Source organism: Somniosus microcephalus, unplaced genomic scaffold, assembly GCF_052327205.1.
Source record: "Somniosus microcephalus isolate GS21.2 unplaced genomic scaffold, FLI_Smic_1.0 scaffold160, whole genome shotgun sequence".
NCBI classification, from domain to species: Eukaryota; Metazoa; Chordata; class Chondrichthyes; order Squaliformes; family Somniosidae; genus Somniosus; species Somniosus microcephalus.
In genome coordinates, this window is record NW_028225347.1 from 408877 (window position 1) to 427580 (window position 18704).

At 46.4% G+C, this 18704-nt stretch overlaps 1 non-coding gene across 1 annotated transcript; it reads left to right on the top strand.

Annotated features, from left to right (window-relative positions):
• Positions 1–1803: 1803 nt before the first annotated feature.
• Positions 1804–1885, top strand: trnal-aag (transfer RNA leucine (anticodon AAG)). The gene has a single exon. It is a non-coding gene; the product is annotated as a tRNA-Leu (tRNA).
• Positions 1886–18704: the final 16819 nt, after the last annotated feature.

Consider the following 18704-nt stretch of genomic DNA (forward strand, 5'->3'; position numbering starts at 1 on the left):
AACCCCGCACCGAACACTACAAACACCGTCACCAAACCAACTGAATTCAGACCGTTCACTCACTCGTCCCCACACCTGCTGCCTCTCACTTATTCAGATGGACACCACGTTTACTCTTTCTTCCATTTCTTGCAATCTATCGACCGCGCCCCCCATTGCTGTCACTCTCGCACCCACCATCTCTCCGTCGTTTCCCCGTTCGCCCTTCCAATCTTGCCGGTTCAACAGCACCTCCCATTTGTTCCTGTGCTGCAATCCAATTAATTTAACACCAGTATCTTTTTGTCAATCGAACCTATCCAGACAGCGAAAGTTACATTCAGACATGGTTAAGAGAAGATCCATTCTGCAAACGAAAAGGGTGGGGAGGGGATCTGGACTCTGACTTCAGGATGAGAGTCAGATGTGTTTTTCATACCATTAGTCTGGGGAAGTTGTGATTAGGAGGGCAAATTTTTCCTATTGTTCTCTTCTCTTAAATTATGATAAATTTCAGGCTCAGTGCGTCAGGTTTTGTTATCACAATTTATGCTTTACTTACAGCAACTTCCTTCTTGCAAAAAACACAAGAACCTGCAACACAACTTTCAAAACACTTTATTCGCACCAACATAAGCTGCAAATGCTGCAAACTTGGAGCAGCCTTGGCCTTACCCTTTCTCTCAACGCATTCCTGCAGCGCCGTGTCGCCAGCACCAGATGCTGCTCTTGGCCTTTACACAACAGGCAATACCTTCACACAAAACGGAAGCCCGTTACACAACACGGAGAACCTTTACACAACAGGAAACACATTACTCAATAGCGGACATCTTTACAAAGCAGACAAAATCTCTAAACAAAAGGGAAAATCTATAATCAGCAGCGATCATCTTTACACAGGAGGGAACAATTTTATATAACAGGGAACATCTTTACACTACAGGGAATTTCTTTGCACAGCAGAACGCACCTTCATGCAAGTCTCTCTCTTCATCTCAGTCTCCGTTTCCCTGGCTGTCTACCTCCCTCTCTGTTTCTCTCGCAGTCTCGGTTTTCCCTCAGTCTCTGTCACTGCCTCGTGTTAATCGCTCTGTCTGTCTCTCTCTCTCTCTCTTTGGTTTCTTCAGTGTCTTTCTCTGTCCCTCCATTTGTGTGGCCAGAAACACCCTTTCCGGATTCCTGTGTGTCATTTTGTGTGTGTCCCATTGTCGGTGTCGTAATACAGAGTGTCCTTGTGACATCGTGCAGCCATGTCAGCCTGCAAACACGGGTGCTGCGGGGTCCGGGTCTCTGGGCGGTTTCAGGGCCATGCTATAGTTTTCAACACAGGCTGGATGCTGAAATTTGTCTCGCTAACACACAGCACTGTGGGGCATCGGAACCTAAGCACCAGCCGGGATTGTTTGCTAGCCGACAGCAGAGTGTAGCAGCGGAAGCGTGCTGGTCCCATAACCCAGAGGTCGATTGATCGTAAGCCTTCTTCTGCTAGTTGCATTCTTATATACACCAACAATAAAATGCTCTATTGCTACCCCAATCAAACGCACTTAATTTTATCACACTTTACTTACACCAACTTCCTGCTTGCAACACACAACAGGGATAAATTTTGAATGAAATTTACAATGGGTGTGTTGCAGCAAACTTTTATTTATTAGTGTTGCCTTGTGAACACGTAGCTGCTTCTGATATAGTGGGTTGCATCAGAAGTGAGTTTGCCGTCCACGAATTTAATTTCCTTTTGTTTCCCCTGCTATTTACAAGAGCAGGCCACATTTCAATCACCAGTCACTAGTTTCAGATTCCTTAGCGCACTGACGTGGTAGCGTGGCCGAGCGGTCTAAGGCGCTGGATTAAGGCTCCAGTCTCTTCGGGGGCGTGGGTTCGAATCCCACCGCTGCCAGATATTGCGACATTTATAAATTTCGTCGCTTCACCACCAGCAGTAAACCAGGCAGGCATGCCGGTTTTGGGTCACCTTTTCCTTCAGTTGCTATTGACAGGCTGATCCGAATCGCAGAATTTCCTCTGCTCCATAATTGGCCCGAACCCCGCACCGAACACTGCAAACACCGTCACCCAACCAACTGGATTCAGACCGTTCACTCACTCGTCCCCACACCTGCTGCCTCTCACTTATTCAGATGTGCACCACGTTTACTCTTTCTTCCATTTCTTGCAATCTATCGACCGCGCCCCCCGTTGCTGTCACTCTCGCACCCACCATCTCTCCGTCCTTTCCCCGTTCGCCCTTCCAATCTTGCCGGTTGAACAGCACCTCCCATTTGTTCCTGTGCTGCAATCCAATTAATTTAACACCAGTATCTTTTTGTCAATCGAACCTATCCAGACAGCGAAAGTTACATTAAGACATGGTTAAGAGAAGATCCATTCTGCAAACGAAAAGGGTGAGGAGGGGATCTGGACTCTGACTTCAGGATGAGAGTCAGATGTGTTTTTCATACCATTAGTCTGGGGAAGTTGTGATTAGGAGGGCAAATTTTTCCTATTGTTCTCTTCTCTTAAATTATGATAAATTTCAGGCTCAGTGCGTCAGGTTTTGTTATCACAATTTATGCTTTACTTACAGCAACTTCCTTCTTGCAAAAAACACAAGAACCTGCAACACAACTTTCAAAACACTTTATTCGCACCAACATAAGCTGCAAATGCTGCAAACTTGGAGCAGCCTTGGCCTTACCCTTTCTCTCAACGCATTCCTGCAGCGCCGGGTCGCCAGCACCAGATGGTGCTCTTGGCCTTTACACAACAGGCAATACCTTCACACAAAACGGAAGCCCGTTACACAACACGGAGAACCTTTACACAACAGCAAACACATTACTCAATAGCGGGCATCTTTACAAAGCAGACAAAATCTCTAAACAACAGGGAAAATCTGTAATCAGCAGCGATCATCTTTACACAGGAGGGAACAATTTTATATAACAGGGAACATCTTTACACTACAGGGAATTTCTTTGCACAGCAGAACGCACCTTCATGCAAGTCTCTCTCTTCATCTCAGTCTCCGTTTCCCTGGCTGTCTACCTCCCTCTCTGTTTCTCTCGCAGTCTCGGTTTTCCCTCAGTCTCTGTCTCTGCCTCGTGTTAATCGCTCTGTCTGTCTCTCTCTCTCTCTCTTTGGTTTCTTCAGTGTCTTTCTCTGTCCCTCCATTTGTGTGGCCAGAAACACCCTTTCCGGATTCCTGTGTGTCATTTTGTGTGTGTCCCATTGTCGGTGTCGTAATACAGAGTGTCCTTGTGACATCGTGCAGCCATGTCAGCCTGCAAACACGCCTTGGGAGTTTTTGATTGGACAGTGTAGATGTAGCTTTACTCTGTATCTAACCAGCGTATGCACCTGCCCTGGGAGTGTTTGTGGGGTCAGTGTAGAGGGAGCTTTACTCTGTATCGAACCCGTGCTGTACCTGCCCTGGGAGTGTTTGATGGGTCAGTGTAGAGGGAGCTTAACTCTGTATCTAACCCGTGCTGTACCTGCCCTGGGAGTGTTTGATGGGACAGTGTAGAGGGAGCTTTGCTATGTACCTAACCAGTGCTGTAACTGCACTGGGAGTATGAGATGGGACAATGTAGATGGAGATTTACTCTTTAACTACCATTTGCTGTACCTGCCCCGGGAGTGTTTGATGGGACAGCGTAGAGGGAGCGTTACTCTGTATCTAACTCGTGCTGCACCTGCCCGAGGACAGTTTGACGCGATTGTGTGGCGGTAGCTTTACTCTGTATCAAACCCGTGCTGTTCCTGCCCTGGGAGTGTTTCATGGTACAGTGTAGAGTGAGCTTTACTCTGTATCTAACCCGTGCTGTACCTGCCCTGGGAGTGTTTGATTTGACAATGTAGCGGGTGTTTTATTCTGTATCTATCCCGTGCTGTACCTGCCCTGGGAGTGTTTAATGGGAGAGTGTAGAGGGAGGTTTACTTTGCATCTAACCCGTGCTTTACCTGCCCTGGAAGTGTTTGATGGGAGAGTGTAGAGGGAGCTTTACTCTGTATCTAACCCGTGCTGTACCTGCCCTAGGAGAGTCTAACGCGATTGTGTAGATCGTGATTTACTCTGTATCAAACATGTGATGTTCCTGCCCTGGGAGTGTTTGATGGGACAGTGTCGATGGAGCTTTACTCAGTATCTAACCCGTGCTGTACCTGCCCTGGGAGTGTTTAATGGGACAGTGTAGAGGGGGGTTTACTTTGTATCTAACACCGTTTTGGACCTGCAATGGAAATGCTTGATGAGATAGTGTCGAGGGAGTTTTACTCTGTATCTACCACATGCCATACGTGCCCTGGGAGTGTTTGATGGCACAGTGTAGAGGGAGATTTACTCTGTATCTAACCCGTGCTGTACCTCTCCTGTGAGTGTTTGATGGGGCAGTCTAGATGGAGCTTTGCACTGCATCTAAACCGTGCTGTACCTGCCTTGGGACTGTTTGATGGGACAGTGTGGAGGGAGCTTTACTCTGTATCTATGCCGTGCTGTACCTGCCCTGGGATTGTTTCATGGATCAGTGCAGAGGGAGCTTTACACTGTGTCTAACCCGTGCTGTACCTGGACTTGGAATTTTTTATGGGACAGTGTTGAGGGAGCTGTACTCTGTATCTAACGCATGCTGTACCTGCCCTGGGAGTGTTTGAATAGACAGTGTAAATGGAGCTTTACTCCGTATCTATCCCGTGCTGTTCCTGCTCTGTGAGTGTTTGATGGGGCCGTGTAGATGGAGATTTACTCTGTATCGAACCCGGGCAGCACCTGCCCTGGTAGTGTTTGATGGGAATGTGTAGAGGGAGCTTTACTCTGTATCTAACCCATGCTGTACCTGCCCTAGCAGTGTTTGATGGGACAGTGTAGAGCGAGCTTTACTCTTTATCTAACCAGTGCTGGACAAGCCCTGGGAGTGTAGATGGAACAGTGCAGAGGGAACTTTACTCTGTATCTAACCCATGCTCTACCTGCCCTGGGAGTGTTTGGCGGGACAGTGTAGAGGGAGCTTTTCTCTCAATCTAACTGTTGAATCTGTGTGTTAATGGAGACACGGAATGCAGGAGTTGATTTAACAAGTGTTTACTGAACAAAGTCTGCAGGTGAACTAACTATACAAGACGCTATACAGGCTTATATACCCGAGTGGTCACTACCGGTACTACAGTACACAGGGGCTTCAAAAAAACATAGTTCCTCTTAAAGGTACATACACTACACTAAACTGTGCTGTACCTGCCCTGGGAGTATTTGATGGGACAGTGTTGAGGGAGCTTTACTCTGTAGCTGACCTGTGCTGTACCTGCTCTGGGAGTGTTTGATGGTACAGTGTAGAGGGAGCTTTACTCTGTATCTGATCTGTGCTGTACCTGCACTGGGAGTTTTTGATGGGTCAGTGTAGAGGGAGCTTAACTCTGTATCTAACCCGTGCTGTATCTGCCCTGGGTGTGTTTGGTGGGGCAGTGTAGAGGGAGCTTTACTGAAAGGGTTAAAAGGGAGAAAGGGGCTCATTAGCTAAAAATAAGGGAATTAAGTAACTGAGAATGCATCCAACCATACAAAGAGTGTTTTGTACATGTCCCAGAGGGAAGTATGTTGAAATGTGGTCAAATGGTCAAACTCTCAGTTACGAATTGTGTAAGGTAAACAAACCATTAGTTACTAATTAAGGAATGAGGTGAAGATAACGTATGGGGTCCTAAGACTAATGGAAACAGTTAGAATGTGCACACGGGTCGCAAGAATTTGCACCAAAGCCAACTTTCTGATGTAAGCCACGACTTAGAGCAAAAACTGTATAAAAGGCAAAGTCCACGGATAGGTGTTCCCCTGTTAACTTGTAATAAAATTGTGTTGAAGGTGCTTTCCAGATTCTGAGTGGGCTTTTGTGTTGCGTGACATACGGGCACCCACGGCTCCCCGTAACAACTTGGCGTAGTTGGCAGGACCTGCCAGTGGCTCCGGGAACATCGGGGGAAACCCAAGCAGTCCATTAATGGAACACCGCCACTTGAGTTCAAAAGAATCTGAAAATAAGGGAGGAGTCCAGAACGTGCTTTACAGCATAAAGACAACTGGTGGGAAAAGGGAAGCAGAAAAACTGACTTACGGGGAAGTGCATGCATGAGTGTCAGGTACTCTTAGAGGGAGTGACTGATGGGTGAAAAGGACCGTTGTAAAAGTTACGAGGAACTAACTAAAATAGGGACACCAGATAGGCGGAAGCCATAAGCAGGAAAGAAAGTTGGGCAGAAGCTGGTTGATCGAAAAGATCGGGTGACAGGGCATATCTCAGACACCCAGCCTGAGCCGAAATTAAGATGACAGTAGCCCCACGTGATGGCCAGGGGTTAAAAGGGCGTAGTGAACGTAAGCCATGATCACGGGATTGTGAAGCCAGTCGAAACCCAAGAAAGAGGGATGGTGACCGCAAAGGTAACAGTGCCAGAGGCACGTAAGCAACTGAAGCCACTGAAAGAAGGAGTAAGATGTAAAACCCCCGATGAGGTACTTGTGGAAAAACATGGGAATGTTAAAGAAAATGGAAAAACATGGGTTTGATGAAAACGCTAAAGAGCTATATCAAGAACAATGGTGGCAGGCAGAAAAAGGAAATAAAGAAGAAAAAGTGATAGTAGTATGTTTAGCCATAGGGAAAAGACGGGGAGAAAAGAAACAAAAATGGAAAGAGAGGTGTAAGGACCTACATAAAACAATGAAGGATAAGGAAGACCTAGAAAAACAACTGAAAGAACAAATACAGCAGTTAACACGGCAGGTAGAATTATTAAAGAAGCAGGTAGAGGCAGCCCAAGTAAAAAGTATGGCACAGCATTTATTGGAGGCCATTAATACAGGAGACCCTGAGGATAAATGGTCCTGGGTGGTTGAACGCAACCCGGAATTACCTCTAGGTCAGCCCCCTGCCTATCCCTCATTAGAAGAATTCAAATATAGTCAGGAAGAAAAGGAGGCAATAGAAGAAGCTAGGGTTGCCCCAGTCCGTCGTCGGCATGTGACAGTAAAAACTCCACCACCAGCCGAGGCAGGCGCAGACGCAAAACCTACTGAAACCACCAGAATGGTGGAAGATCATAGGCCTTTTAACCCCATGGAGTTAAAAAATGGTTCTGGATCAATTGCCAGAACTGAAACCCACACGTGCTAATACGGAATTTTGGAAAAAACTGGAACAGATGATAATGGTCCATAACCTCCATGAGAAAGATGTCCACGTTATGGTAAGAGCAAAATTACCAGGGACATATTTGGAGCAACTGCCCGGAGACTATAGGGATGGGATATGGACGAAAAGTGATCAGGGAGAAAGGTCAAACCGCATTAGGCACTTTATGGCTCAGGTAAAAGAGAAACTGGGTGAAGGAGATAATAACTGGGGAATAATTTTAAGCTGAAGACAGGAGAAAGGGGAGTCAGTTGTGAAATATGTGAATGACAAGTACAGAATATTCAGGATGATGAAGTATTCCTCCGAATTCTAAAAGAAGGATTAGGACCAGAACATCAGGAGGTTCTGAAATTAGGACTCCCAGTGGGAAAGGATTATGCCAAAGTAATTAAGTGGGCAGGAGAAATAGAAAATAAAAATAAGGATAGAGGGGCAAAAAAAGAGGGGAGAGTGGCGGCCGCATCAGGTACAGGAAGACAATGCTACGGATGCAGAAAAGAAGGCCACCAGGTTAAGGATTGCCCTAAGAAAATGGAAACAGAAAGTGGAAGGAGGTCAGAAGAATGCAGGAATTGTGGAAGAAAGGGCCACACAAGGGAAATGTGTTGGGCTAAGGGGGGAGGTGCGGAAGGAAAAGCCCCTTGGCAGAAAACTGGAGCTCTAGGGAATAGCCCCTCGCAAGGATGGAGCGAGGACGAGGTAGTCCAGTTGGTGAGGAGAGCGATGCATTCAAAGTGAGGCTGGGCAACCCCCGGAGTTGGGACAGAGGTGCCATGAATGTATATTAATGGACGGTTAGGGGGCAGGCAGCGCCAAATGTTAATAGATACAGGAGCCAAAGTATCGATAACCGACATTAAATTACCCACAAATAAGAATACAATAATAATTGGTGGAGTGGGGGATAGAAAATTGATAGGAAAACAAAGCGAGGTAGAAATGCTGGGAGGATTGGTGCCAGTGCAATTTTGGGTATGCCCCAACCCGGAAGGAACAATCCTAGGAATGGATATCCGAAGGGTGTTAGAAATAGTTTTAAGGCCTCGAGAACATTCAATCAGGTGGGAAAATGAGATGGGAAGACCATGGCTGGGTCTTAAAGCACATGCCCGGGTGGCAGCAGCCACCCAAATGATGCAACAATGGGACAAAACCAATGCTGGGGAACTAATTTGTAGCCTATTCCCGGGAGTCTGGGCTAAGACTAAGCAAGATTGTGGTAGATTAAAAATGGATCCCATTGCTATACCAGGAGAAGAATAAAGGGCACATAAACAGTACCCTATAAAAAGGAAGCTGAGGAAGCAATCCAAGAAATAGTAAAGACGCTGGAAGAAACAGGTATAATAAAGCAAATTGAGTCAACCACTAATAGTCCGGTATGGCCAGTTAAAAAGCCAGATGCATCACACCGAATGACGATAGATTATACTGCTTTAAACAAGGTAACACCCAAAATCGATCCCATAGTAAGCAACCCAAACATGATAATGTACGAGATACCTCCGGAAGCCAAAGTCTTTACAGTATTGGATATAGCGAATGGTTTTTGGAGTATACCAATTGATCAGATATCAGATGGCCCAGAATAAATTAGCCTTTACAGTGGGCGGGAAACAATATACATGGACCCGATTGCCACAGGGATTCCACAATAGCCCTGCAATATTCCACAAGGCAATGGCACAAATTGTGGAAGGAATAGACTTGACTGCCGAAAGATTTACTATCCTCCAGTATGTAGATGATATACTATTAGCCTTGGAGAATATAACGGATCACCTGGTAACATTAGCCAAAACCTTGGGAGCCCTGCAGAAAACAGGATTGAAGGCATTGCCGGGGAAGGCCCAGGTGGCAAGGAAAGAGGTACAATATCTTGGACATAGGGTTAGCCAAGGAAAAAGAGTTAACATTTATACTGATAGTCGGTACGCCTTTGGGATAGTACATGATTATATGACAGCATGGGCCAATCGTGGATACATAGGGACTATCGGTGAACCAGTGAAGAATTTAGAATGGGTAAAAGCTCTACAGGAAGCAGTGGAATTACCCGAAGAAGTAACCATAATTAAAGTAAAAGCACATCAGTTCCTTAGAGGGGTATGGGATAAGGACATTGAAGGTAATCACCAGGCAGACGAGGCAGCAAATTTGGCTGCACATGAAATCACAGAAATCACAGAAACCACACAGTGCAGATAGAGGCCATTTCGGCCCATCGAGCCTGCACCGACACATATCCCACCCGATCCCCGTAACCCCTACACCAATACATATCCCACCCTATCCCCGTAACCCCACGTATTTAATTCCCCTAACACTAAGGGTCAATTTATCATAGCCAATCAACCTAACCCGCACATCTTTGGACTGTGGGAGGAAACCGGAGCACCCGGAGTAAACCCACGCAAACACGGGGAGAATGTGCAAACTCCACACAGACAGTCGCCCGAGGCTGGATACGAACCCGGGTCCCTGGCGCTGTGAGGCAACAGTGCTAACCACTATGCCACCGTGCTGCCCACTATGCCACCGTGCTACCAACCAGAACAGCAAATGGCTAGCCTGCAGACAGTGAAAGGTACAATAGATATAGCCCAGGTCCAAAAAGAAGAAAGTAAGGGTGAAAAGGAAATCTGGCATAAAAAGGGGTTAGGTGCACGGTGGGGAGGTCCATATGAGATTGCATACAAAACATTAACCAGTGTATGTATCAAAGAAAAAGGAGGGACCAGTTGGAAACACTGGACCCAGGTGAAACCAGTAACCTTAAATCCGCAGGAACCGGAGGACCCAGAGACATAAGGGTCAAATAATGTGTTTAACACTAAAAAGCCCCATTCCACCCTCTCCTCTAGGGGAAAGAGCTCAGAAGATGACCCGACCTTGGTTTAAATTACAGATAAACATGGATCCAGTGAGATGGATTATTATAACGACTCTGATGCTAACACTTGTAAGTCCAAATAACGGGCTGGAAGAAATGGACTGCAAGTTAAGATCCCCTAGTGGAGACTCCACGAGGAACTGTTACAGCACCACAACCAACAACAACAGGGATCACACCACAAGAAGTAACCCTAAAACCAACAATACCCCCAATCACAATGACACCTGAAGAACAAAGGTGTCCGAAATTGACGCCTGGGCCCAAAAATGGACTGGTGTTATTTACCAAGGGAGAGCAATTGTATGATAATGTGAGACATGAAATTGTACCGGTACTAATGAACTTAACCATGCTACAATGGCCAGGATATTGTGAAAGATTTACTAAAGTTAGAAAGTTATATGCATATATGGTAAGGGATGTAATTAACCAAGCTGCTGATGCAACAGGGGCTACTGGTTTCAGGGGACATGCTGCATCCACCAAAGAATTAAGAGGGGCTTAGGAAATGATGTACTCATGGGAATAAATACGGGACGTCATTCATTAATGCCCTAGATATATAAGGAGTCCAGAGTAGTGTGGAACAATTAAAAAGGGTAATACAACATATTTTAGAGAAAGAAACCGGTTTGATCCAACAAGAATCAGAGTTGGGAGGACATACGATAAGGAAATTACACAAAGGGATCAAAGTTGAAGAAGACCATGCCAGCACTATCAACAAATTAAGCCATAGAGATGAGTAACAGGCAAAAATGATGTAGGGAGAGGCTCATGCCATGCCTGTGGCCAATGGACCACCGGACGGTTAAGACATAATCTGGCACAGATACAGCGGGGTGAGGTACCAGACTGGATTAACAGCACACAGCTCTATGGCCTGAGCCAGAATCCAGGCCCTCTCAGTGCTTGTACCCTCAAGGGGATGACTAGAGTATATCCAGTGTGCAAAAATGCGAAGCAGAAGTGACAGCAATGATTGGCATGGTACTCATGATACCAATGGTGAGACTAGACATGGCTCCACACCCACGATACCAGGTAACAAACATAGGCCTAGTGAAGGGTGAGACATACCTCCGATACTATCCAATTGATACCTATGCCATCAGGAAGAATGGTACTGTAAGAGGAGTCTCCCTAAACGGATGCCATGGGAGAGGTATGCTTACGATACACCCACATCCGGTAGGAGAAGGCCCTAAGGATGAGTGCAGCAACAATAAGACAGAGAGGTGCATGTTGGAAGTTTCACATGTCAGTCACCATTACACCCGCTTGGGATATAGAGGCAGAGGGGAGTATTGTATAGCCACCACAGAGGCTGAGTACCAAGATAGTAACCTTGTATGTGTGATCACAATGCCTAACTTCTGCTTCACACCAAAGATCCAGATTGGTGTATGTGCACTCAAGGGAAGAAATGAAACTAAATGTGCCAGATAGTTTAATGGACGAATTGGTCAATTATGAAGACCCGGTGGGGGCTCCGATAACTCGCCTGCAAGAGGATATGCAAGAGATAAAAGAGGGCTTAAGTAAAATGGTGAAACAATACGTAAGGTTGCAAAAGGATCTTGGGGAACTAGAAAGGAACATAGAAGTAGAACTACAGGAAGTCCCATGGTATAAGAAGCTGTGGGATTGGGGGATGAATGTCAACATCCACCCATGGATCTGCATTACTTCTCACATATTAGTGATAGTACAATTGGCTTTGGCAATAGGACTAGGAATAGCAGCATGCACCGCCTGTAAAAAACGTAGAAAGGAGATGGAAGAAATGTACACAGCCTTGATAAAATAGCAATGTGTGCTGTTCGGTGGTGATTGTTGCAGAAACCTCCTGGGCAGATTCCCATCGAGCAGACGGACTATTACTATGAACGAGCGAAGGCTTGGGAGAAAGAACTGCTTAACGGATGTATAGTACTAATAAACTTAATGATTAAAACCTATGTAAGTGGATGGATAATATGCAGATGGTAAAGATGTAGGAGGCATAGAAATCAGGATAACATGATTATATAAACAAGGTGACCCAATGGGTTGGATTTGATCACCACCCCGGCAGGACACTATAATAGGAGAAATAATTGGGTTGGTCAATGATTAAAAGGAATTAATCAGGACCAAAAGGGGGGACTGAAAGGGTTAAAAGGGAGAAAGGGGCTCATTAGTTAAAAATAAGGGAATCAAGGAACCGAGCATACATCCAACCATATAAAGACTTGTTTTGTACATGTCCCAGAGGGAAGTGTGGTGTAATGTGGTCAAATGGTCATACTCTGAGTTACGAATTGAGTAAGGTACCCAAACCATTAGTTACTAATTAAGGAATGAGGTGAAGATAATGTATGGGGTCACAAGACTAATGTAAAGGTCAGAATGTGCACAAGCGTCGCAAGAGTTTGCACCCGAAGCCAACTGTCTGATGTAAGCCACGACTTAGAGCAAAAACTGTATCAAAGGCAATGGATTGTAACAATCGGGGAACATCTGTCTATGGATAGGAGTTCCCCTGTTAACTTGTAATAAAATTGTGTTGAAGGTACTTTCCGGACTCTGAGTGGGCTTTTGTGCCACGTGACACACGGGCACCCACAGCACCCCGTAACACTGTGTTTTATTGCAGACACTGGGGGAGGGGTGGGTCCAGCGAATGTCAGCGAGTCAGCAGTGTAGGGGGGCATCCTTTACCTGGTTTATGGTAATTTACCTTCCTTTACCTGGTTTACGGTAATTTACCTGGTCAGGCAGCCTTTGCCTTTATCTCTGACCAATTCCAGTCAGCGGTTTCGAATCGCTAAACCACCCCTTCCAGTTCTGACTGGAGGAACTTATAATTAATGATATATTAAAACGGACAAATGGTCTGGATGAGAGAAAGTCAAATTTTATTAAACTAAAGAAACTACACCACACGATTAAAGTAATCACATTAAAATGGCTTAAATAGGGGAGGGGGGAAAAACGGACACAACGAGGGAAAACGACTAAAATAACAATTCTTAACGAAATCACCACTTGACCCCCACCCCTAAGCCTACCCTAAGTTGCCTTGTGGAAGGCCAGAAAAATGTATGCTCACCACTATAATGCCAGCTCCGTGCCCCACGAGATCTTCACTGGCCTGAAGTAAAGAAACACCCCAGTGTTTTAAAAGTAGACCGCTGGTGTTCTTACTTCTTCGGACAGACTCCCACGCTGTAGAAGGCACACGGAGGCAGGCGAGAGAGAGAGAGAGATGCCTCCGAGAACCTACCTCTATATACCCCAATTTTGGGGCCGAAATGTTCCCGCCCACATCCGGAGCTTTCTGGGCTAAAACAAAGGGATCCAAACCATCCACTTGTCTGGGATGGGTTTGAATAAAGTTGCCATTATCTGTGATGGCTGTCGATAAAACTGCAGGGGTTTTGAACGTGTCTTCATTCATCCTGATGGGTTTGAATGGGGTTGTATCACTATGTAAACAGAAACCCATTGTGGTCACTGAAACTGCAGTCTCAAGTGGTTACTTCCTTGTGTAAACATTCTTGCAGCAGTTTCTGTAAACAAACAGCTTGTAGGTTACCTGACCCGCCCAATACCACAGGGTGATTGACAGCTCGGGACCCATTCAAATGCTAATGGCCTGTCTGTCCTTTTTCCTTCTCAAAATTCTGTTCCTGTTCAGCCATTTTTATGCCCTGGGCAATTTACACAGTTCAAAACTCAAGACTACATTTTTTAAATAAAATGTGCTGTCTTAAAGAGTGTGCGAATTTTTCCCACAAAGTTCCTCGATTCTGGTGTTCACCATGCGCCTCCCAGCTCAACGCAGCCCCCCTGCGATTCTGGGTATGTTTTAAAACATTGTCCAACCCAGAGGCAATTTAAATCACGCAAAGTCTTCGTCCACGATGTGGATTAATATTTCCTGATCTTCGGGGCTGAGGGATTTTGCGAAACCCCTACACCAGGGAGCCGGGGTTCATTTGAAATTATTTCAATCGGGAATCTGAGCCCGGCCCCAGGACATGGATCATCTGATTCCGTGATCAGCTCTTTTTGGAAAGACATGGGTGGCTCTGAAAAGAGCCTTTGTGTTCAGATGTTTACAAGAGGCCCCAGAGGCTCAGGTAGGCCCCAGTGCGGCATCGGCAGCGGGTGGAGGCGGAGCTGAGCGGCAGAGCGACTACAAGAGGCCCCAGAGGCTCAGGTAGGCCCCAGTGCGGCATCGGCAGCGGGTGGAGGCGGAGCTGAGCGGCAGAGCGACTACAAGAGGCCCCAGAGGCTCAGGTAGGCCCCAGTGCGGCATCGGCAGCGGGTGGAGGCGGAGCTGAGCGGCAGAGCGACTAGAAGAGGCCCCAGAGGCTCAGGTGGGCCCCAGTGCGGCATCGGCAGCGGGTGGAGGCGGAGTCGGGACCAGCGGGAGCAGCGAGGAGGAGCTCGGGAGAAAACCCGGCGACCAGCGAGGCCCGAGACCAGTCGGGAGCAGTGAGTCGGAGCCCGGTATAAAAACCGGAGAGAGGCGAGGCCCGAGACCACAGCTGGGGCAGTCGGGAGAGCAGGAGGCCAGTAACTGCTGGGGCAGTCGGGAGAGCAGGAGGCCAGTAACTGGTGAGTTTAAAAGCTCACCTTTCGCGGGCTTTTTCTTTCACAGCTGGTGCAGTCGGGAGAGCAGGAGGCCAGTAACTCTTATATAGGTGGAGCTGTTGCTAAACCCGAAACACTACAGTGTAGTGTCTCCCACCCTTCCACCTCCTCTAACCTTTTAGGGGTTAGGGGAAGTTGAAAAGGTAGGTTCAATTTATTTTATTTCAGGAGCCTAACCTAGGTGGAAAAGGTTCCAGGACAGGAGGCGGCAGTGAAAATACAACACCAGAAAACAGGTAGGTGACTGGTTGGTGAGTACTTTCACAAACTTATTCTAAGTAGAATTCAATAATTAAGCTAAATCGTAGTAAATAAAAGGGTATTGTAAGGGTTAAGTCATGGAAGGGCAGCTCGGACCCATGTCATGCTTCTCCTGTGCCATGTGGGAAATCAGGGACACTGTCCCTGACAACTATGTGTGCAGGAAGTGTGTCCAGCTGCAGCTCCTAGCAGACCGCATGGCGGCGCTGGAGCTGCGAATGGACTCACTCTGGAGCATACGCGATGCTGAGGATGTTGTGGATAGCACATTCAGTGAGTTGGTCACACCGCAGGTAAAGGCTAGCTCAGACAGTAAATGGGTGACCAAAAGGCAGGGTAAAGGCAGGAAGGTAGTGCAGGAGTCACCTGCGGTCATCTCCCTCCAAAACAGGTTTACCGTTTTGGGTACTGTTGGGGGAGATGACTTATCAGGGGAAGGCACCAGCAGCCAGGTTCAGGGCACCATGACTGGCTCTGCTGCACAGAAGGGCGGGAAAAAGAGGGATAGGGCTATAGTGATAGGGGATTCAATTGTAAGGGGGATAGATAGGAGTTTCTGTGGCCGAGACCGAGACTCCAAGATGGTATGTTGCCTCCCTGGTGCAAGGGTCAAGGATGTCTCGGAGTGGGTGCAGAGCATTCTGAAGGGGGAGGGGGATCAGCCAGTTGTCGTGGTACATGTAGGTACCAACGATGTAGGTAAAAAGAGGGAGGAGGTCCTACAAGCTGAATTTAGGGAGTTAGGAGCTAAATTGAAAAGTAGGACCTCAAAGGTAGTAATCTCTGGATTGCTACCAGTGCCACGAGCTAATAAGTTTAGAGAGAGTAAGATAGATAAGCTAAATACGTGGCTTGAGCAGTGGTGCAAGGGAGAGGGATTTAAATTCTTGAGGCATTGGAACCAGTTCTTGGGGAGGAGTGACCTGTACCAAGGGGACGGTCTACACCTGAACTGTGAGGGAGCTGATGTCCTCGGGGTAATATTTTCTAGGGCGGTTCGGGAGGATTTAAACTAATTTGGCAGGGGGATGGGAACCTAGGTAGTGGAAAAGAGGGAAGTCATATGAAGTTAGAAATAGATGGTAGAAAGGTGAGAAGCAATAAGCAAAGGAGAGAAACACAAAGGGCCAAACTAATTCATAATGAGAGTGTGAAAAAAGCAAGCCTGAAGGCTTTGTATCTTAATGCTAGAAGCATTAGGAACAAGGTGGATGAATTAGTTGTGGAAATAGAGGTAAACAAGTATGATTTGATTGGGATTACAGAAACGTGGCTGCAGGGTGGGCAAGGCTGGGAACTTAACATCCAGGGATATACAATATTTAGGAAGGATCGGCAAAAAGGTAGGGGAGGTGGGGTAGCATTGCTGGTAAAGGAGGGGATTAATGCAATGGAAAGGAAGGATATTAACTCGGATGAAACGGAATCTGTATGGGTAGAAATGAGAAATAGCAAGGGGAGGAAAACGTTAGTGGGTGTGATATATAGGCCTCCAAATAGTAATATGGAGGTGAGGGAAGGCATAAAAAGGGAAATTAGAGAAGCGTGCGATAAGAGCACAGCTGTCATCATGGGTGACTTTAATTTACATATTGATTGGACTACCCAAATTAGTAAAAATTCTGAGGAGGAGGAATTCCTGGAATGTTTTCGGGACGGTTATCTGGACCAATATGTCGAGGAGCCGACTCGAGATCAGGCCATTTTAGACTGGGTATTGTGCAATGAGAAGGGACTTATCAGCAATCTTCTTGTACGAGGCCCCTTGGGTCAGAGCGATCATAATATGATCGAGCTCTCAGTCGAGATGGAGAGTGAGGAAATTGAATCAGAGACTAAGGTCCAGAACTTAAATAAAGGGAATTACGAGGGTATGAGACGGGAATTGGGTAAGATTGATTGGGTGGTGTTTCTGGGGGGATTGACAGTGGATAGACAATGGCAAGCATTCAAAGATAGAATGGAAGAATTCCAGAACATGTTTATACCGGTTTGGCATAAAAAATAAACCTAAAAAGGTGACTCAACCGTGGATAACGAGGGAAATTAGGGACAGCATAAAATCAAAAAAAAGGGCATATCAACTGGCAAAAAAAAGCACCAGACCGGAAGATTGGGGGCAGTACAGGATACCGCAAAAGAGGACAAAGGGATTAATCAGGAAGGGGAAAATAGAATACGAAAGTAAACTTGCAGCAAACATAAAGACAGACTGCAAAAGCTTTTATCGGTATATCAGGAGGAAAAGACTGGTAAAATCCCAAGTCGGTCCCTTGCAGTCCGATTCGGGAGAATATATAATGGAGAATAAGGAAATGGCAGACCAATTAAACTCATACTTTGGTTCTGTATTCACAAAGGAGGACACAAATAACCTCCCAGGAATATCGACAAACATAGGGACTAATGAGAGGGAGGAGCTGACAGAAATTAGTATCTCTAGGGATATGGTGTTGGGTAAGTTGAGGGGACTGAAGGCCGACAAATCCCCGGGGCCTGATAAACTACATCCTAGGGTACTTAAGGAGGTGGCCCTGGAGATAGCAGATGCTCTAAGGATCATCTTCCGGAACTCCATTGACTCGGGAACAGTACCCGTGGATTGGAGGGTAGCTAATGTTACCCCAATATTTAAAAAGGGGGGTAGAGAGAAAGCAGGGAATTATAGACCAGTAAGCCTTACATCGGTTGTGGGCAAAATGCTAGAGTCCATTATTAAGGATAAAATAGCGGAGCACTTGACAAATGGGGAAAGGATCGGACAGAGTCAACATGGATTTACAAAGGGTAAATCGTGTTTGACTAATCTGCTGGAATTTTTTGAGGAAGTAACTGGTAAAATAGATGGGGGAGAGCCAGTGGATGTGGTGTACCTTGACTTCCAGAAAGCCTTCGATAAGGTTCCACACAAAAGATTATCATGCAAAATTAAGGCTCATGGGATTGGGGGCAAAGTATTAACGTGGATAGAGAACTGGCTGGCGGATAGAAAACAGAGAGTTGGAATAAACGGCTCGTTTTCGGAGTGGCAGGCAGTGACCAGCGGGGTGCCGCAAGGATCTGTCCTGGGACCCCAGCTGTTCACAATATATATAAATGATCTGGATCAGGGAATTGGATGCAATATTTCCAAATTCGCTGATGACACTAAACTAGGAGGAGGGGTGGGCTCTGATGAGGATGTCAGGAGGCTACAGTGCGATTTGGACAGGTTGGGGGAATGGGCGGATACGTGGCAGATGCACTATAATGTGGATAAATGCGAGGTTATCCACTTTGGGGGTAAAAACAGGAGGGTGGATTATTATCTAAATGGCAATAGATTGGGAGATGGGGAAGTGCAGAGGGACCTGGGTGTTCTTGTGCACCAGTCACTGAAGGAGAGCATGCAGGTGCAACAGGCGATTAAGAAGGCAAATGGTATGTTGGCCTTCATATCAAGGGGGTTCGAGTATAGGAATAGGGATACCTTACTACAGCTGTACAAGGTGCTGGTGAGACCGCATCTGGAGTATTGTGTACAGTTTTGGTCGCCCCATCTGCGGAAGGATGTTCTTGCCATGGAAAGAGTGCAGCGGCGATTCACCAGGCTGATACCTGGAATGGCGGGAATGACCTACGAGGAGAGATTGAATAGTTTGGGCTTGTACTCACTGGAGTTTAGAAGATTGAGAGGGGATCTCATCGAAACATATAAAATTATGGCAGGCCTGGACAGGCTGAATTCAGAG